The following is a 22,531-nucleotide window of genomic DNA, read 5'->3' as shown; positions in this document are numbered from 1 at the left end:
CATGCTGACACACACACAAGACAACACACACACACACACGGGCAGCTGCCGTCATGTGTGAAAACATCGTAAACAATGAGAGGAATCTATGATCCTGGAGGCTCGTAAAAAAAAAAACCCTTCCAAAATACACTGGATAAGCAGAAACAAAGACATCGGAGGTCGAGATAAAAGCAAAAAAAAAAAACTGGAAATACAACCTTAGGGACATGGAAAAAATACTTATAGTGTCACCTTTATGTGATCCTCCCTCCGTTTTTATATGGCGGAATCACAGAGACAAAACAAGAATATGGGCAGTTTTCTGAGAAGAATGTACTCACTCAGTCTTTCCAAAGGTCCTCAAATTTGGATTGTTTGGAGCTCGACAGAGTGGGTCATCTGCTCGGGTCTGTGTAACAGGAATTGCTGTTTTCCACAAATCCGGGCAAACCTCCAGGTTCGATTCCACACGGACCGTGTCATGTCCAGTCGCTGGCCAAATTGCAAAGTGGCTCTGCACAGAAGCCGCTTCGCCATAAGCTTCTTTTCCATCTGCAACTCAGTCTGAATGCTAAAGGACATTTGAGCTCAAACTCAAAGCCCAGATGAAATGAACTACAGGTTTGTCCAAATAATAGAGTTTTCCTTCTTTATTTAAACCTATATATATCTCCTATAATCTAAAATAATCTTGAGCAGCCCATGGGAAAGGGAGCTTGCTTGTAACCAGAGAGTGACCGGTTAAATTGGGTATCTCTGAGTGGGGTCCTACCTATGTTCCCCGGGTCCGATGTTTCCCCTTTTTCCCAAATAAGGTCCTATGTTCCGCCCTTTGTGGAAGCCTGGGTGTGGAGCTCCAGGGTAAAGGGTTAAGGTTATGGTAGGGTAGGGTAGGGTAAGGGTTAGGGTTAGGGTTAGGGTTAGAGAGAGGGAGAGAGGGAGTTTCCCGGTATGTACCTTGGGTCCTTTTGGGTGAAAGCGGGGAACATAGGACCCGGTGAACATAGATACGGTCCCCTCTGAGTAGAGCCGTGTTTCCATGATGGTAGAGTCCAGTTTGGCACAGTGTGGTTCGGGTTTGCAACGGTAAAGCCTTGGGTCAGACTTGCGTTTTCACTGAGAACAGTAAGCTAACTTGGTAGGCCGGGTTTAGGCTGAGCTCGATGGCCGAATCAGCAAGAGTCGCAGCGTGACGTTGTACGACATCGGACATGAGACGACAACTGAGGTCATCCAGCAGCTTGGTATTTGTCCGCTCAGGTTGTGGCTGTTTCCGTCTTGGGTCTAGCTCCACCCGTACTGTACCATTACTCTGGGACCGCAAGTGAAGGGTACCCCTCAAAAAATGGTTGGGGTTGGTTATTTTGGTGCTATTCCTAATGGAAATGCAACAAAATACAGTGCGGAATGGATCCACTCAGTGGTACCCACTCTCCATTTCTTTGCCTTTGATTTGGTCAATTGGAGACACTCAGAATTTACCCCGACCAAATCAAATATGCCGATCCCTGAAAGATCAAGTGGTCTGCTCGAAAATAGTGAGCAGCCCATGGGAAAGGGAGCTTGCCTTGTAACCAGAGAGTTACTGGTTAAATTGGGTATCTCTGAGTAGAGCCATGTTTCCATGATGGTAGAGTCAAGTTTGGTACAGTATGGTTTGGTTTTGGAACGGTAAAGCCTTGGGTCAGACTTGCGTTTTCACTGAGAACAGTAAGCTAACTTGGTAGGCTGGGTTTCGGCTGCGCTCGATGGCCGAATCAGCAAGAGTCGCAGCGTGACGTTGTACGACATCGGACATGAGACGACAACTGAGGTCATCCAGCAGCTTGGTATTTGTCCGCTCAGGTTGTGGCTGTTTCTGTCACCGAATCAGCTGACTGTCGTGGGTCTAACTCCACCTGTACTGTACCATGACTCTGGGACCACAAGGGAAGGGTACCTCCAAAAAATGGAACGATTGGGGTTGGTTATTTTGGTGCTATTCCTAATGGAAATGTAACAAAATACAATGCGGAATGGATCCACTCAGCTTTACCCACTCTCCATTTCTTTGCCTTTGATTTGGTCAATTGGAGACACTCAGAATTTACCCCGACCAAATCAAATATGCCGATCCCTGAAAGAGCAAGTGGTCCGCTCAGGTGACCCTGACAAAGAACTGTCCGTGAAAAGATTCCTAAGTGAATTTCAGTGCTCAAAAATCTTGAGCAGCCCATGGGAAAGGGAGCTTGCCTCGTAACCAGAGAGTTACTGGTTAAATTGTGTATCTCTGAGTAGAGCCGTGTTTCCATGATGGTTGAGTCCACTTTGGCACAGTATGGTACGGTTTTGGAACGGTAAAGCCTTGGGTCAGACTTGCGTTTTCACTGAGAACAGTAAGCTAACTTGGTAGGCCGGGTTTCGGATGCGCTCGATGGCCGAATCCGCAATATTCGTAGCGGGACGTTGTACGACATCGAACAACTGAGGTCATCCAGCAGCTTGGTATTTGTCCGCTCAGGTTGCGGCTGTTTCTGTCGCCGAATCACCTGGCTGTCGTGGGTCTAGCTAGCTCCACCCGTACTGTACCATTACTCTGGGACCGCAAGGGAACGGTACCCCCAAAAAATGGAACAGTTGGGGTTGGTTATTTTGGTGCTATTCCTAATGGAAATGCAACAAAATACAGTGACACTCAGAATTTACCCCGACCAAATCAAATATGCGGATCCGCTCAGGTGACCCTGACAAAGCTGGTTGTTCAGCAGTTCCCTGCCTACCGCGCGCACAAAAAAACACTGATAGTTTTGCTTGGCGGATTTGCCCATTTGCGGCAGATACCGTCACATCGACTGCAACAGAAATCCCCCCCCAAAGTTATTCACTGTAGCTTCAATGAGAAGAAGAAGAAGAAGAAGAAGAAGTTCTATCTGAACAATATAACTTTCCAGCTGTGTGTCTGATATTCTCTTTGCTCCAACTTACTTTTTTTTCTCCCCTCTTCGTCTTCTTCTTTTTACAGCAAAGTCACCAAATTACCAGACCTCGGGATTCGTTTTGGTGAGTATAATGTTATCAAGGCCCAAAGTGTGAGGAGAATTTACAAGAACTCGGGGTTATCCTTTTTTTTTTCTTTAACTCTGTGTCAGCACAGTTGCTCGTAACACCATTCTCTTCTGGAGTTATCCATTTGTTTATTAGGCAGCGCCCACGGCCGGCTACCACCCAACCATCAAAGGCTTCGCCCCCCGTTCTACGCAGCCGTCGCTAAAATAAAGCAAAGAGTTTTCTTCGTCCTCCTCCTCCTCCCCTCGCTCTCGCACACACACACACACACACAGAGTACCATCTCACATTCTCCCCCCTTAGGGTTCGTCTATGAAATTAAAATAAAGTGAATGAAGTTACCCCTTTGAAGAACGGACAGATAGAGAGAAAGGGCTAAAATGACAGAATAAGAAAAAAGAGACAACGGGGGAGGAGAGAGCAGTCGGGGGGCCCTGGTGGTGGTGGAGGAAAAAAAAGAGAGCTAGCGAGTGAGGACCAGTGTGGGAGAGGGAGATTTTGCAGGGCTGGGGGGTAAGTGATGGGACTGCAATTAAAAGTGCACACACCGGCAAAAATCTGGGTGCTTTCTGAGGCAGAGTAGCCGCAGACCTCTTCAGGGAACTCACTAAGGCGGCGTGTTTGAAGATGTGCTCGGCTAAAACTGATGCTTTATAACCAGTCTGGGAGGTACTGGAGTCTCCCATTAAGTCTCTCCCCGAACCCCAGCCTTCCTCATCTTCCTTCTTCTTCTTCTTCCCTTCGCTAGTTTTTCGGTGTCGGCGGCCCGAGCTGCTACAAAGTGGGTCAGCGCCGTCACAGAACAATTAAAAAGGGAGGACGACGTGATCCGTGGCTCCTGGAAGACAATGCATTGATGCGTTTACAGGTATATAATAGAGCGAGGGTTGGATGTGGCCTCGTGAAAAACCTAATCCCCGTCAGGTTTGCGTGGGATTAGTTTCCTCTTTAGGGGTTGGAGACGACCAAGCCCAACGTGTCCCTTTGTCATACAATACTACGGTGGCCCTGAGGTGCAAAACACACACGCAAAACACAAACGCAAATCACAAAACACAAACACAAAACAGAAAACACAAAAGAGAATCACAAAACACGAATGTAAATCACAAATGCAAAACAAAAAAGACAAAAGAAAATCACAAAACGCAAATCGAAAAACACAGACACAAATCACAAACGCAAAACAAAAAACACAAATGGATATATCACACAAACGCAAATCACAAAAAACTACGCAAATCACAAAACACAAACGCAAATCACAAAAAACACAATGCAAATGAAAAAACAGACGCAAATCAAAAAAACAGACGCAAATCACAAAACACAACGCAAATCACAAAAACCACAACACAAAACAAACGCAAATCACAAAAAACACAATCACAAATCACAAAAATCACAAAACACAACGCAAAGCAAAAAACACAAACGCAAATCACAAACATCACAAAAGACAAACGCAAATCACAAACATCACAAAAGACAAACTTAAATCACAAATGCAAAACAAAAAACACAAACAAAAATCACACAAATGCAAATCACAAAAGACAACGCAAATCACAAAAGACAACGCAAATCACACAACACAACGCAAATCACAAAACACAAAGCAAATTACAAAACAAAACACAAATCAAAAAACACAGACGCAAATCACAAAACACAACGCAAATCAAAAAACACAAACGCAAATCACAAAAATCACAAAACACAAAACACAACGCAAAGCAAAAAACACAAACGCAAATCACAAACATCACAAAAGACAAACGCAAATCACAAACATCACAAAAGACAAACTTAAATCACAAATGCAAAACAAAAAACACAAACAAAAATCACACAAATGCAAATCACAAAAGACAACGCAAATCACAAAAGACAACGCAAATCACACAACACAACGCAAATCACAAAACACAGAGCAAATTACAAAACACAACGCAAATCAAAAAACACAAACGCAAAAAAAAAACACAAACCCAAAGTGGTGTTTTGCACCTCAGGGCCACCGTACAATACCCATTCTTTCAATCTCTTCCTGTTATTGGAGGCACTGGAGCACGGTGTGGTTCATCCTTGAAGGACATACATTCGGATTCAGATGTTTTCAGACTTTGCAGAAGAACCCAGAGTAGAACCACACTAGAGGAGAACATGAAAAACACATTCACACAAAGGCCAAACGCGGTCAAACTACCTACAAGTAACAAGATGAAAGGAATCAATTCCGGTTCGGCGTAAAAACGGGGGATTCAAACACCGGCGACCTTCCTGTTGTGAGGCAGCCGTCGCGCCATCGTCGTCGCAGCCTGAGCACGAAGGTGTCTCTGAGCTAAATTGAATTTTAAACGTCCCAAACTTCATTTAATCGTACGCGGCTTCTTGTTCAACTCTGAGCTATCGCGGAACGTAATTGGATGTGTTTGGGGGCCTAATTTGATTTTTGCATGCGACCAAAAATCTTTTCGCTAAAGTGGCCTTCAGCTAAACACACACACACACACACACACACACACACACACACACACACACACACACACTGTTGTACGCTCCAGTCCAGAGGACAGTGCTGAGTTTTTGTACAAAAAAACCCTCACATATTTGCTCATTTAAGAGTTCATGAGCACATCTGTGTCTTAATTTCTGCTCCTGAAACTGTCCGACAGCGTTACCTGTGTGTGTGTATACGTGTGTATACATATACACATGTGTGTGTTTGCGTTCTCACAGTATCGATGAGCCTCGCTCTCTCCTTTTCGTCACCTTGTGGAGGCTATAATAGCCAGTGATGGATCACAGAGCTGACGTGCCTAATTGCATTCCTCTCTACTCTGTTCTGTAATGACAGCTGTTTTAAGGGCACACTTCGCCCACTGTGAGTGTCAAACACGCTACCGCTAGCAAGAAAGAGTACACACACACACATACATACAGTACACTTAATAACTACAGTACACACATGATTTTACTCACTTAAATATGCAGTTGTCTGGGTAAAATCCTGCTTTCCATCTCTTGTTTCCTTAGCTTAAGTTAGCATGCTAGCTCTGGCCGGCATGCATCATTGGGCTGCATCCGTGCTATGTTTTAAAGATGCACACGAACGCAAATCACAAAACAAATGCAGATCACTAGATGCAACGCAAATCACAAAAAACAGACACAAATCACAAAACACAACGCAAATCACAAAACAAACGCAAATCAAAAAACACAGAAGCAAATCACAAAAATCACAAAACACAAATCAAAAAACACAAATGCAAATCACAAAAATCACAAAACACAAACTTAAATCACAAATGCAAAACAAAAAACACAAACGAAAATCACAAAACAAACGCAAATCAAAAAACAAACGCAAATCACAAAAATCACAAAACACAAAAATCACAAAACACAAACTTAAATCACAAATGCAAAACAAAAAACACAAACGAAAATCACACAAACGCAAATCACAAAACACAACGCAAATCACAAAACACAACACAAATCACAAAACACAACACAAATCACAAAAGACAACGCAAATCACAAAACACAACGCAAAACACAACGCAAATCACAAAAGACAATGCAAATCAAAAAACACAAACGCAAATCAAAAAACACAAACTTAAATCACAAACGCAAAACAAAAACCACATCTGGCCCCCAGGCCTTGAGTTTGACACGTGATCTACTGTCTTGATCTATTTCTTGATCTGTTTTATTTTATCTTAACGTGCATATGTTTGATTTATCTTCTTATTTAAGATGTAAAATGACTTTATGCTTTCTTATACTTTCAATTAAGTTTTCCATACAAAGTCTTTAAATCTCTAGCATCGTCAAAAACTGTTGAACAGCTAATTATCAGGACACTTTAGGATGAAACAAAAAAGGTTTATTTTGTTGGTTCTGCAAATATTACATGCTTTTAATTTGAAAGAAGAAAAAAAAAGTGTGGTGTTGTGTTTTGCAGCATGTGCGACACGTACGGAGATCGAAAGTGTGGTCGATAAGATGATTTTCTGCGTCTGTGTTTTGCTGATGTCGCTCGTGTTAGACAGGAGCTGCGAAACCAAACAAACAAAAAAACATTAATTTGCCGACTCAACACAAGAAACATATGTGCCTGAAGTTCCTGAAAACGAGAAGCGAAGGCGCGTGGGAATGAACTTGTGCGAAACGAGAGCGACTCCACTTCCTGGACCTCTCGTGGTGTAAAGGTTGGAAGAAGAAGAAGAAGAAGAAGCAGAAAAAGTGGCAATTATCACTGATTTATGATAATAGGTCTGGGTCCAGATCCGGATCCGGGCCGCGGTCCAGTCTATAAGCGACTTAAAAGATGACCAGGCATGAGGCTGTGGACGATCACAGCGTCTGTGTGGCAGAGCGAGGTCTGAGAGGACGACTCAACGGGCCATTAGTGCCCCATAAATGATAATTTATGCGTCCGCGCTGAAATCTGGCCACGGGAGCTTCATCGCGGGCTCCTTCAGAGCGTCTTCTGCCACTAATTACGGGGTCAAAAAAGCAATTTGTATCATCCGGGAACAGCCTCCGTCCTCTCTTTCCCACATTCTCTCTCTCTCTCTCTCTCGCTCTCTGTGTGTGTGATGGAGAGAAGAATAAAAAGAGGAGGTATCACAAAAATAATCACAAATAAACACCTTGCGTATTATGCAAAGGCACCAGCTGCTGTGACACCTCCCCAACAGACCGGTGAGGGAGTGAGGAGGGAGGGGGATAAGGATGGGTTTGTAGTGAAGTCTTGAAAAAGTGAGAGTAAAGTAAACACTGTTATCAGCCGCGGTTGTAAAGCTGGAATGGACACTAGGGGGCAGTGCCATCGAGTCGCGTAAAGAACAAACAGGGTTAATCAACTTGCTTTACCAAGTAAAAGATACAACATTAAGTTTGAATTATTATGTTTAAAGGTGTTTGATAAAAGGGGGCAGATTTAATTTGAAGGGGTAAATCATTGTTTATATTTTGGGGTAGGTTTTCTGCCGAGTTTTTAGCTAGCACGTCGGAAAAAACTGCTGTGTTTATAGTCCGTGTTTAGATAACTTAAGCAGATTCTTGTTTCATAATTTCATAAACTCATTTAAGCCTCGTTTTAATTCAAATTAGCATTTTCTTCTGTTTTACCTTGAGTGAACCTGCAAAAAACCTTTTTTTTTCCATGTTATAAACCCGTCAGAAACGCAAAACAGCATAAATACATTCAAACTTGGTATTGCGAAAACTATCTCCAATAACACCTATACAAAATGTACTTAGGATTAAATAAAATATTAAATATTGGGCATTATATGGGCCAAATATGAGTAAGTTTCGTTAAAAACATGCATGGCAAAGAGTTCTGCTGAACGAGGGCTTGAAAATGAATGCATGTCGTAGCTTTGCACTAGAAATGTACCTGTTAACAGTTTCACACCGAAAACACAACCAGACCTTTTGAGCTTAAACCGTTATGTATCTTGGAAAGGGCTGCAACTCGGTATCCGGTAAAACTTCAGGCTTTTGTCTTGTTTGTTAAAGCTCACATAGAGTGGTCCTGTCGCACATACATGTTAGTTATGGAGGTCTATTTACATACATTAACTTGTTTTTATGCTCAAAAACCTCCTAGTTGCTGTAAACGAGCCGATAGAAATTTGTGTTTTCTGACGCTGTTTCCCAGCCGCGAGATTTGAGACTCAACTCTCTCACCCAGAAGACAGAGTGTCTTGTGATTGGCCAGTACCCGGAAGTGACATATTCAGCACACCCGCTCTCAGAAGCGCAGCTCCCCCTTCTGGAACGGTGGATGCACTGCTACTCATTATCAAAACATTGTTTTAACGGTGTTTAAAAATAGCTTCCTCACGACTCCCCGCCGCAGTCCCTTTGACGATCTTTGACCCGGAGTCAGTTATTCTTCTTCTGCGGTTCAATGTACGCAACCGGATGTGCCCGGACTAGTGCCCGGAGTAGGACGATGTGCTGTTCAGGAGAACCGGTGTTTACGTAACCGGACCGGGTTTTTTCAGAGATCTCGCTGAGCCTGAGATTTACAATAAAACACAGTGTTCTCAGCAGTGGCTGAACTGTTTGTTTAGAACCTTCAGGGCTTCATAAACAAGGTAATGACGCAGATACACACTAAAAAAACAGCGTTAATTGGAACTTCCGGTCTAGGTCCGCTTTAAAACGATAAGTGCAACCGACAGCACGATAAGTTGTTGTGTTGCTACCGTCATGCGCAGTAGAGCGAAGGTGACGCGCCTGTGACGTAGGCTGCCACTGGGTCTATAAAGATGTGTTTATTAGCGATCGTTATTTCCTATTTGTGGCCGTTCACTTCCTGTATTTATATCAACGTAAAAGTTTACCGCTCCCTGTTTTTTTTCCCCCCACAGTTAGAGCAGAAACTGACGGCAACTAGAACAGACACTGGTGCCGGATGGATGCACGATGCAGCTGCCTGGTGAAGAGGTTCATCGGGTACACTCACACACACACACACACACACACACACACACACACACACACACAGGATCTGTGTTTGCGTGTCTGTGCTCAGCGCTGCACACACTGTAAGGGACAGGCCAGTGCTTTCAGAGGCATGTCAACTGGACACATTAACTCATAAAATAGCCTCCTCTCCATGAAATATGCAGCGCCGGGGCCACAAGGATGGAAGTTGACTATCCATAATTGATGTAAATGAGGAGCGGTGCCACGGCAAACACTGCGGGAATCTGTCCCCCTCTCTCTCTGTGTGTGTGTGTGTGTGTGTGTGTGTGTGTTGAAAATAGACTTGTGGGTCTGCATTTTAACTCGACAGAGGTTGTGTAATCGTGCACCCGAGCCTTCAGAAGACGTCGCAACCGAACCAAAAAGACAACGTAAGACGCAGACGTTGCGATAAAAGCTGAGTTGAGAATGAAGGTAAAGGGACGAGAACGAGGTGAAGTCTTTTTTCCCGACACCCGGGGACAAATTGAAATCTTCCGTATTGACCTCAGCATGAATTGATAACGCGCTGCCGCTTCAATAATGGATGGCGTCTTTTTTTTTCCCGAGTTGCCGTGTCTTCGTCTTCTCCGAGTGGATGTTTTTTTAGTCGACCGGCCCACCGCGAGCGGGGAATGAATATTTCACCGCACGTAAAACCGCTCGCCGTCTCCGTCTCCGCGAGCGTCTCTCCCCGACACGCAAACGTTACAAGGCGATCGCGATCGCGCCGGATAAGCGAGGCGAGGGTGATGGCGGCCGAGCGGCGACGAGCTCATCGACGGCGCCGTCGCCCTCACAACGAGACGTGGACGCGTCACTTTACCTGATCTGTGAGACGCGCGCGTTCATGTGGAGGCCAAACTACTTTATTAGGTTACACCTGTTCAACTGCAATTTTGATCAAACAAGAGCAACACGAAGCAATAACATATTTACATTAATCATGTGTCATGTGCAAACTATCTAATCAGCCAATCACGAGGCAGCAACTGGATGCATTCAGACACGTAGATGTGACGAATATGAGCTGCTGACGCTCAAATCGAGCATCGGAATTGAGAATTTAGGCCTCATCCACACGGATTTGTTTCAAGAAATGTTGTTTTAAACATGGAAAACCCCCCCAAAAAATGTCTCCAAACACTGTAGTACAATGATTCTTAAACTGTAGTACTTGTGTAGCCACCAGTGGTACGAGTGTGTAGAAAGTATAAGAGTAAGATTCAGCTTTATACAACTTACGCAATCCCTAAACCACAATGATAAAAATAATAATGTTTATCTACTGTAGACACCTTAAGGTATAGTTGCCAAATAATTGATTTTAAAATAAATATTAGGAATGTATATATATCATTATAAATATTTGGTTGTGAAGTTAAATATACTGTTAAAAAATTAGTTAGAATAGTTATTCAATATATGAGAAATGTTCAAACACAAAAATATGCATTACATCTATTTTGAAAATGCTTTTTAAAAATACCTTTTTAGAAGCTTTATTTGTCATTGACCCATAAATATGTATATATACATATAAACAAAGGTTGAACGTGCATGTAGCATCTCTTAGCGTAGCTTTCTCCGCCGTTATCCTGCTCTAAACTCCTCCTCTTCTTCTTCTTCTTCTTCCACCCCCAAGTTTCCCCTTCATTCATTGAAGCAGTGCCACCATGAGGGGACATGAAGTAGTGACGCCCGGTCACTTAGAAATGTCCTTATTTTTGAATGAAAAGCACTTTTTTTTCAATGAATCTAACATTAACTGTAGCAGAAATACACTCTATACATTGTTAATGTGGTAAACGACTATTCTAGCTGCAAATGACTGTTTTTTAATGGAATATGTACATAGGTGTAAATATAGAGGCACATTTCCAGTGTTCTAATGGTACATTGTGTTAACGCTAATCGCGCTAGAAGGCTATTGGATGATTAGAAAACCCTTGAAAACCCTTGTGCAATGACCATTTGACCAAAGGGCAAAATTAGTATTTTGAATAAAAATCATTATTTCTAACACTTGTCAATGTCTTGACTATATTTTCTGTTAATTTTGCAACTCTTTTGATGAACAAAAGTGTGACTTTTAATGGAAAACACAACAACAATTGTACAGGTGACCCCAAACTTTTGATCGGTAGCGCATCACCAAACATTGTGACCGACTCCTATTGTATAAACAAGTGTTTTTCATTTTCTTTCACTCTGTTTTTGTACAGATAACATGTTTAATTTTGGTTCAGTGTGGATTCAAAGGTAATACTAAATCATTTTCTGCGGATTCTCCGGAGCCCTTCGATGACTTTTTGAACGCGATGCGGTTTTTTTGTTGGCGCCAGGAACGAGCTGCTGGTCTGAGGATTTCAAAAAAGCTCGCTCATCCGCGGGGATCTTCACTCACTTCACTTCACTTCACTCCACTTCGCGCCCTGTGGCTCCATCCGTTTCCCTCTGAACATCTTTCTTTTCCACGAGGGCTTTCGCGCAAAGTTCTCTCCGAGAGCCGGGGCCCACCTTTCGCGTTTTTTACGAGTTCGCCGCTTCTATTAAAGAATCATCAGACGCCGGCGAGTCGTGCCCTTCGCTCGATAATTATGCACGCGGAGGCCCTGATCGATACGCGAGAAAACATAAAAATCAGGACAAAAACGATAAAATAAAAATGGAGATTGAGCACATCTTCTCGCAGTCGGAACAAATGTGTTTGAATAGCCGGGCATTAGAATAGCAAAGCGTCCATTTGGCTTTTATGTGATGGGACCTTGCATTTTACTTGGCGCACGGTTCAATATTTGAACGGCATTCAGAGCCGGGGAAATAGAGAGGGAGAGAAAAAAAAAAAAAAAAAAGTGTTTTAACTCCAAAATTATATTGCTCGGAGTGATAGTGCTAGTAATAAAGAAGTTATTGACCAAATGATATTGATCGACAGCTCCTCAGGCAAAACGAGCCGACCTTGGTCTCCCTCGTGTCTTGCCCTCCCTCCCCCGCCAACCTCCGCCGCCGCCTCCCCCCCCGCCCGATTCTCCCTCCCCCGGAATTCAATAATATATTATTTTACACAGTTTAAAGCCGGACAACAAATTTGCCGCGCAGCAGAGAAGGTGAAGAATCGCTGGTAAATCTTTCATGGCTATTTTTCGCCCGCAGGAATTTGGCATGGGAGTGATGTGAAGGGTGATTAAAATCAAGAAGTCAGAGTCAGGGCTTGATTGGGGGGGGGGGGTGTTGCCATTTAACAGAAGGCACGGCCGAGGGGAAGCGAGGAGGGGAAAAAGGTGAAGGAAAGAAAGAAAGAAAAGGAAAAAGCAGAGGTGATTTGTTCCTTCCTCCCTCCGCTCGGCATAAATCCGATAATGACCTTGGAGTCTTAACGGCAGAGAAGCAGCGGTAACTACATCCAAGCTCCGTCCCCTGGTTTATTCACAAGGTCAGCGTGGGGGGGAAACAATGGCCATCGATTTGGCCCTGAAGAGACGGCCGAGGTGACTGTCACTGTTACACTCTAAAAAACACCACGAGACGCCAAAGGTTTGGACACAGAGACACTGTTGTGCATGTTGTGTGTGTCAATCTGCTGTCGCTGTTTTCTTGGATTAAAGTACACAGCGAGATATAAGTAACAAACCGTTATTACCACGGCATTAAAGCGAAACCTAGACCGGAAGTTCCAATTAACGCTGTTTTTTTTAGTGTGTATCTGCGTCATTACCTTGTTTACGAAGCCCTGAAGGTTCTAAACAAACAGTTCAGTCACTGCTGAGAACGCTGTGTTTTATTGTAAATCTCCGGCTCGGCGAGATCTCTGAAAAAACCCGGTCCGGTTACGTAAACAGCGGTTCTCCTGAACAGCAGATCCTCCTGCTCCGGGCACTAGTCCGGGCACTAGTCCGGTTTGCGTAAATTGAACCGCAGAAGAAGAATAACGTCCGTTGTGGAGGTGTTTCACGAGCGGCAGCGTCTTCTGACAAGAAGCTATTTTTAAACACTGTTAAAACAATGTTTTGATAATGAGTAGCAGTGCATCCACCGTTCCAGAGGGGGGAGCTGCGCTTCTGAGAGCGGGTGTGCTGGATATGTCACTTCCTGGGTACTGGCCAATCACAAGACTCTGTCTTCTGGGGGTGAGAGAGTTGAGTCTCAAATCTCGCCGCTGGGCAACAGCGTCAGAAAGGACAGATTTCTATCGGCTCGTTTTACAGCAACTAGGAGGTTTTTGAGCATAAAAACAAGTTAATGTATGTAAGTAGACCTCCATAACTAACATATATGTGCAACAGGACCACTCTATGTGAGCTTTAACAGCCGTCCTTGATTAATCTGATCGCGTGTGACTTGTGTGAGCTCTACTCGTGCTGCTGCAACATGAAATGCATGTCAATCTGCGGTGGCAACAACATAAGTTGTCTTTCAACTGTATGGGTTTGTTTCTCAAAGTCAAATGACCTGGGTGGACCCTGAGTGTCTCATTTGGTCCAAAAAGTCCCAACTTTTGAAGCAAACAACACCAAAATGCTCATATTTATGATGATATTTCACTGTTTTTGTGATCGGATCTGAGGGCAAAATCAAGACGGAGATCTGGAAAAGTGTTTATTTGAGGTACAAATCTGAGCCAGACATGATCGGATCATTTAGGGCGGATGTTAATATAACCAGGTCTGAACCGGAAGGTCAAAGTGTCAGGAGGTTGTTTTTGCTCAAAGACGGTCCTCGAGAACCTGGTGTTTATTTGAGTTACTGTTGACATCTGGCATCAACAATCCTTCAGCTCGCTGGATGGATTTCCCCCCTTTATTTTCACCATTTTCTTTAAATATTCAGCCCAACCCTGCATTATATTTGCGTTGACGAGCGACGGGGACAGGTGTTGCCCTAATAAAATGGCCAGTGAACGTATACAAAGACAAAGACAAAGGTCCGTCACTCGCTAAGCAGATGTGCACAGACTGCAGCTTTAACAATACCCTTCCTTCCCCCGGGACACACGTCGGACGCCGATCGATACGCCGCCACGTGTTATTTTTTTAAGAGTGTGAGCGACGGCCGACGGCTGCGAGCTTTTGTTCAGGAGGACGAGGCCGATTCCCGAAACACACGGATGATTGAGGTAGAGCTGAGGGAGACGCCGGCACATTGACCGTCTCTGGTGACGGCTGAATGTCAGAAAACAGCAGGAGAAAAGGTCACTACCCCCCCCCCCCCCCCGCCCTCCACCGCTCACCTTGTTACTGGTTGTCTTTGTGTGTGTGTGTGTGTGTGTGTGTGTGTGTGTGTGTGTGTGTGTGTGTGTGTGTGTCCTTTTGTGAACTATAGATCAAAGTTACTACAAATGGAGCAAATGAGCGAGTTCACTGATACAGCGTTGGGTTTTTGACCTGCAGAGAAGCAGCTTTTCGCAATGATGCGCACATCTTTAGACCCACCGCCCGGGAAACCGGCAGGACACCCGCGGCGCTTACAACTTTCCTCTCTACTCGCTCGACTGCGCGATCGTAGCCAGGCCTCCCGCATCCGCTGTTGCGTTTTTTTACGTCGGCCGTCTTGTTCCTGGGTGACTCCAGCCTCTTCTGGATCTCGTCCTCCGACCAGATACTGATCAGGCGCTCGGTTTCAGAGGTGCCTCCACGTACTGCGTCCAGCGCCCTCCTTCACCCCTGCCATTTTTTTCTGGAACAAAAGTCCCCGCGGTATATGCTAATTAGCGCGCTCTATATGCTAATCGCCTAAACCCTGACCTCCTGCTGCCGCGAGCCCGACGCGTTCTCTTTATACGCACTTTGAAGATGTCGGGCGACCACTTCGCAGTTGTCGGGAGAACATTTGAAGACAGCGGGACTACGACATTCGGGAATTCTCTTTACACGGGGTTCCCCGCTGTCGCGAAAAAGCGTAATGTAAACATGTTGCTCACCTCACACTTCCCTTACTCTATGTGTAGCCTTCAGTTAGCATCAGAACTCGAGTGGTGTTTCGTTTGTCCATTGTGAGCTACTGTAAAAACGTAGTGAGCCAAAATGGCCGCCTCAAACAAAACAAAACAAAACGATAGCATACAATCAGGTGATTGCACACCTTTTTTTTTGCCAAATGAAAATAACCACATCTAAAGATTTAGATACCGTCCGTTTAGCCTGGTCTTACAGTCAAGTTCAGTTTTCCCCAACAAGCCGAAACAGGAGCAGCAGGAAGTAACATACTGTACTTTGAGGATTTACGTAAGCACCTCCACGTTTTGAGACCCCCCAAAAATTGACAATCCCTACACTTTCCAATCCAGTTGGTGGCTTCCCATCTTGCGCTTGGCGTGGATTGGCGTCATCAACGCGCGGGCGTGCATGCAGCCCGGATTTTGGAACGTTTTTTGTGCAAACTAGAATTTATGCCCCACCAGTAGGTGGAGTATTGAGCCCCGCTCACCAAGCAGAAGAAGAAGAAGCAGTCGTCAAGAATAGCCATCCAAGTTTCGACCTGGCAACCCTAGAACCGACCGGCTGCCCGACTCCCCTTGCCCAACGGACCTTTCAGGTGATGAGCCGCTCGAACCCGACGTGTCCGAGGGAGCTGTAGCATCGTTAGCTTCTTCTTCTTCTTTGGCAGGAATGCACCCTATTCCCGGCGTCCAGACTTTTACCGCCACCAAATGGTTAAGTGAGATACGACAGGAAGCCTAACGCGCGGAAGTATAGCGCACACATGTATTTACGCATGGTATTAAAATGCGACTCCGGTGTCCACATATATCTGATTGCTATCTGATTATGAGATATTCACAGCAATGAAAGTATTCTTGGAAGTGTACGAAAGTCTCTTTGCAACTCCGCCTAACTTCTGCTCCAATGACTGATATTTGAAAGACTTCAAAGCAACACGTCCAGTGTTTATAAAAGGGGGGCGGAGTCTGTGACACTGGTCCTCACGCCGATTGGACGAGAGGATGGCGAGAGAGTGGACAAAGAAAACCTTTGTCAGAATTTGAATGCAGCGGCTTGGTGTTTGACCACAGAGGCAGTAGAGTCGCCAATTTCTGGTATAATTTTCACCTGGATCGACAAATAAAATGACAAAATATGCACATTTACACCTGAAAAATGTACATTTGATTGGTTCAGATTCACATGAGTGACAGTTGCAGGAAACTCCTGGTGTGAAATCGCTGCTAGAACCCTCATTTGGACACGTAGAGGTGCTCTACGGACACGGAACTTCCCGCTCTCATCTCACGTATGCACTTTTTTTTTTACAGAATGATTTGTAGTTTGAAGAAAAATAAAAAGAATATTTAGAAGAAGAAAGTGTAATATTGAGGGAGTTATTTAAGAGCTCTGGGAGCCGGAGCTTCTTCATATTCTCTTTCTATCGCGGAGGCGGCGGTCGTCGTACGCCCGGAGAAGGAAGTCTCGCTCCCCAGAGCCCCAACGCGCCGTCAGGGTTCTTTACAACTCCATCTCCTGGCGCTTATTGCCGTCTTATTCTCCGCGGCCTCGTCCTGTCACGAGGACCCAACGAGGAACAAACACAATACAAAAATGCAAAAATATAAAAAACATAGAATAATGCATTAAAACAGCGTGCGATCCCAGAGCCGCCGCGGGAAGAGCACGGACTATTTTTTTTTTTTTTTACAACCTCATATACAACTCTTCCAGAGTCCAGATTCCGTCACTTTCAGCCCCAGACGGAAGGAAAAGAAAGTGTTTATTTGTGTTTACGGACGTGTGATGGCGACTCGTGATGTTTCACATAAGAGATTCAGTCGAAACACGAGGACTCAAACATCTGCCGCTCTATATCCGTATCGTTTGTTTCCAGAGCGTCCTCATAAATATACGTCTTCAGAGGGAGGAAGTTTTTTTGCACCTTGATTTTTTCTGCAATTCAAACAGAAATATCACACTTTAAGTGTTTGTTACCGTGATATAAATAATGAGAAACACGAAAAAAAAAAAAACTCAATTGTCAGAGCTTTTTCTTAATCCTTCATCAAGGTATGCAAATAAGTTTCATCTTTTCATCACTTTGTAGAACTTTGAATGTGCTGAATAAAAAAAAAAGGTGATAATTGTGTTGACTGTCTTTGATTTAACAGTCTGTACGGCTTTAAGGCTGGATATAATTTACCATAATCCAAACCCTCGGACCCTAACTTAACTTTATAATGGTTTTTGGCCACTTAACAAAAAGGCTCACCTCATAAAATGTATGCCAGCTTAAGTCTACAGTAGCTTAAGTATGTGTTTGCCTCTTTAACTTGCTGTAAAACAGCATTCTTCAACTGGAAATTTGACATTTACAAACCACACAATCACTCTCCTGCACCAAACCCCATTGAAAAAAAAAAAATCAGCGTTTTTAGATCATAGGGACACAGGAGCTGCCGGTTCACTGCTGCCTACTTTGGTAAGTTTGTGTCACAGAATGAAGGATTTCAAATGCAGAAGTGACAAAATAACAGATTTAGGGCCAATTCCAATTCCTATCTAAACCCTTAATCTTAACTAACCCTCAAAACCAAGCGTTGAGGGTTATTTTGTCACTTAGAAATGGGACACCCCTTAGATGCAGATACGTCTTCAGACTGTGGGGGGCAGAATAACGCGAAAACTGCGTCCAGTCTGTCAACTCCAAAAAAGAAGAAGAAGAAGAAGAAGAACACATTTACGTCATCCGTACAGCTGGATATTCACAAAAGATCGTAAAATAAAAAAAGAACTGTTATGCAACAATGACGTCAGTAATCCATAATATGGGCCTAAACTAAGATCATTTTTATATCTCTATTAACAAAGAAAATACTTACATTTGTAGCGTACTCGTTTCGCCGCTTTCGGAGCAATCTTTGTTCTGTCAAAACACGCAATGCATTCTGGGTAGCCCTTGCTCCCAAGGGTGGAGTTGGTCTCAGCAAGGGCCAATTCCAATTCCTATCTTAACCCTCAAGCTCAACCCTTAATCTTAACTAACCCTCAAAACCAAGCGTTGAGGGTTATTTTGTCACTTAGAAATGGGACACCCCTTAAATGCAGATACGTCTTCAGACTGTAGGGGGCAGAATAACGCCGAAGCTGCGTCCAGTCTGTCAACTCCAAAAAAGAAGAAGAAGAAGAAGAACACATTTACGTCAGGATTATTTATCACGATCCGTTTGTCAGTCAAGTTATTAGGTTGTCAGTTAGTTATAAGATGATACTCATACAAATATTCAGCTGACAGTTACCACACACCACGACTTATTGACAAAAGATCGTAAAATTAAAATAAATGTTACACAACAATGACGTCAGTAATCCATAATATGGGCCTAAACTAAGATAATACAATGGTTTTCATCATTTTTATATCTCTATTAACAAAGAAAATACTTACATTTGTAGCGTACTCGTTTCGCCGCTTTCGGCGCCATCTTTGTTACGTCAAAACACGCAATGCATTCTGGGTAGCCCTTGCTCCCAAGGGTGGTCTTCTTTTCTCTATGGAGTTTGGTGTGGGAGAGTGACGCGTTAACGTGAAACGTTTGTCCGTCCTTCACTTATTCATACTTGAAAGTCAAGGTAGTGTATAAGGCGGCCGGATAAAGGAAACAATGTTATTGTGTTATTGTGTTATTGTGTTGTATTTACAGAAAAAACACACACACACACACACACACACACATCCCAGATTATTTTCATATTAAAAGTGAAAAAGCCGCTGGAGTAGAAATATAAATACATAACAGAGGGCACAATGAAACACATGCTACATGTTTCCGCGCACACACACACACACACACACACACATGCAAAGAAGAAAAACCTCGTCTAATAATTGAGCGCAGACACACACACACACACACACACACACACACACACCTGCCTTTTCTCAGAACCCCAGCGGGACTGAAGGCCTTAACCTTGAAACTCTAACTCGGTGCAGAGCAAAACGCTTCCACATTTTCCAAACATCCACAAAGGAGCACGTATGTTTTCATAGTGAGCTTAACACCCCCAACCACGTCTGTGTTTATCACACTTAATCTACAACATACCATAACCTAACGCTGTGTAGCTACACTGTAAATGCACAGTTTCGCTTCACTTTTACGTCTACAGTTGCATTTACACATTTATGAAAAAAACCAGCAAAGACAAGAACGCTGGATGCTGAGAGAGGTTAAAAGCCCTTGTACAAGAAAGAAAGAAAGATAAAGGGTGAATTCCAATTCCTTGCTTAACCCTCAATCTCAAAAATGCTCTCCCTCTAGTGCAAGTGCTGTCCCGATTCTCAGAAAAATTAAGTTGAGGGCTGAGTTTAGGGCTGTATCGCCCTCAATATTGAGATGTTCCGAGACCACCCTTGGGAGCAAGGGCTACCCAGAATGCATTGCTATATAGATATAAAAATGATGAAAACCATTGTATTATCTTAGTTTAGGCCCATTTTATGGATTACTGACGTCATTGTTGTGTAACATTTATTTTTATTTTACGATCTTTTGTCAATAGTCGGCCCGTGTGGTTTACTTTTCAATAAGTCGTGGTGTGTGGTAACTGTCAGCTGAATATTTGTATGAGTATCATCTTATAACTAACTGACAACCTAATAACTTGACTGACAAACGGATCGTAATAAATAATCCTGACGTAAATGTGTTCTTCTTCTTCTTCTTCTTTGGAGTTGACAGACTGGACGCAGCTTTCGCGTTATTCTGCCCACTACAGTCTGAAGACGTATCTGCATTTAAGGGGTGTCCCATTTCTAAGTGACAAAATAACCCTCAACACTTGGTTAAGATAGGAATTGGAATTGGCCCAAAACCTGCAAGAAACATCTTTGGTCTTAGACATGGTTTGTGTTTTTTTAAGCGTAACTAAACCCTAGACCACTTTTTTCAGGGCTTATTAGGGTTTGGAGTTCACACACAACGATTCTGTCATACTCAGTATATTGTAAGACAAACGTATTGCGACATATCACGATATCTGTCACGTGAAAAGTCCAAGAAGTAGGAAAATAAAATGTATTTCACTAAAAATATATATGTATTGGGTGGTCCCTAAACCTAAGCCTAACCGCAACCCTCATTTGATGGAACGCCATCACCAAGACATTGTCTTTAACTCACAGCCTAGCCAAGTCTTTTTTAACGCTAACCCTAGCCCCCAGTCTCTCCAACCACTGGGGGGCGGTACATTAGGAAGCAGAGTTGGAGGAAACGTTGAATTGGGCCCATCATTTACTAAATGGACACCATGCTGTTTTGAAGAAAAGCCGACCATGAACTCCATGAACCATGAACTCCTCACATTGAATAAAATAAGTGGTAATTTTCTCGCAGACGAGTCGCCCCCTGATGGCCATTCAAGAGAATACAGGTTTCAGCCTCTGGTTTCTCACAAACGAAGAAGAAGAAACTATTCACATCATTCGTACTTGTCGCTTGTCCGCACCGGGCCAGCTATTCACAAAAGATCGTAAAATGAAAAATAATTGTTACGCAACAACGTTACGTAAGTAATCCATAAAACGGACCTAAACTAAGATAATACAATGTTTTTTAAATAATTTTTATATCTCTATTATCAAAGAAAATACTTACTCATTTTGCTGCTTTCGGTGCCATCTTTGTTCTGTCAAAACACGCAATGCATTCTGGGTAGCCCTTGCTCCCAAGGGTGGTCTCAGAAAATCTCAATATTGAGGGCGATACAGCCCTTAAACCACTGGGGGGCGGTACAAGAAGAGTTGGAGGACATGTCGAAATGCGCCCATAATTTACTAAATGGACACCATGCTGTTTTGAAGAAAAGTCGACCGCGAACTACTCTGACAAATGTTTACTGACATTAAAAGAAAATAATAAGTGAAAAGGTAATTTTCTCGGAGATGAATCGCCCCCTGATGGCCATTCAAGAGAATACAGGTTTCAGCCTCTGGTACCGACGGGCGACATCTGTTTTTCTCACAAACAAATAAATATGCATGAAAACATGTTCACGCTCTATTCTAGCAGTGTGAATTAGCAATATTTTAAGTTTCGGTTACTGCATTTGTATTAAATGACTCTCTCTTTTGGACGAGTTTGTTTTCACAAAAAATGTTCAGTGTCCGTCCGACTCATTATCCTTTGCGGTGCCGTCCTCACCAACCGTCACCAACACACTCACAATCCCCCGTCTGACAGGGATAAAGACGCCAATTTCTATGTAAAAAGGCCTTCATTACAACATTAGCTCCGTGGCGGCGCGGCGCCGAGGTTCCACATGGCTAATAACAGCCCCCCCCCCCCCCCCCCCCCAAAACTCCTCAGGACCCTGATCTTTTATTCAACTCAGCCCTCGCGCAGTCCAACAAACTTCATTTATATTGCATGGCCTCGTCAGCAGTACGGAGCGACACATTAGCATACAGAGTCGCGGACACAGTGATTACAGGCTGACAGGCGACTTACACGCCCCCCTGCGAAGAGCCGAACATGTCTTCATTTCATTTTTTTTCTCTCACCCCCCCCCTCGTTCCTCTGTCCTTCTATGGCCCGGAGCAGCTGATACAAGGGTTTCTAATAGAGCAGAACACAGGAGAGATGGGGGGGGGTAGTGGCGCTTTAATAATGAATGGATGACACTGGTGATGGGGAGAACGAGAGGCTGAAAGTAAGACGGATCTGCAGAGCGAGAGCGAGCTTTGATTAAAGGAGCCTCGTGGAGTATTTTAGCGTCAATGTAACGGCGCGGGAGATCTGTGCCGAGACATTAGCTCAGTGTCAGTGCGAGCAGATTCGTTATCAGTGAGGTTAGCGGCGCCGCTGCTACATGCTACGCTGTGTTTCTGTTCCTGTGGCCACTGGGTCTCATCGTTTTACGGCGCTAAACAAGGAAAACGGCGCGATTTCCTGCTCTGTTACGTACGTAATACGACATTCCACGTGTACTCGGAGGACCGAATTTTCCAGTTTTGGGTAGGAAGTTGCAGTTGGAGAATGCTGTGAAGTTGCAGTTCCAGATTCACTGAAGAGAAC

This window comes from Microchirus variegatus (assembly GCF_963457635.1).
Source record: "Microchirus variegatus genome assembly, chromosome: 11".
In the NCBI taxonomy this organism is placed as follows: Eukaryota; Metazoa; Chordata; class Actinopteri; order Pleuronectiformes; family Soleidae; genus Microchirus; species Microchirus variegatus.
Note: the sequence above shows the minus strand (reverse complement) of the source record.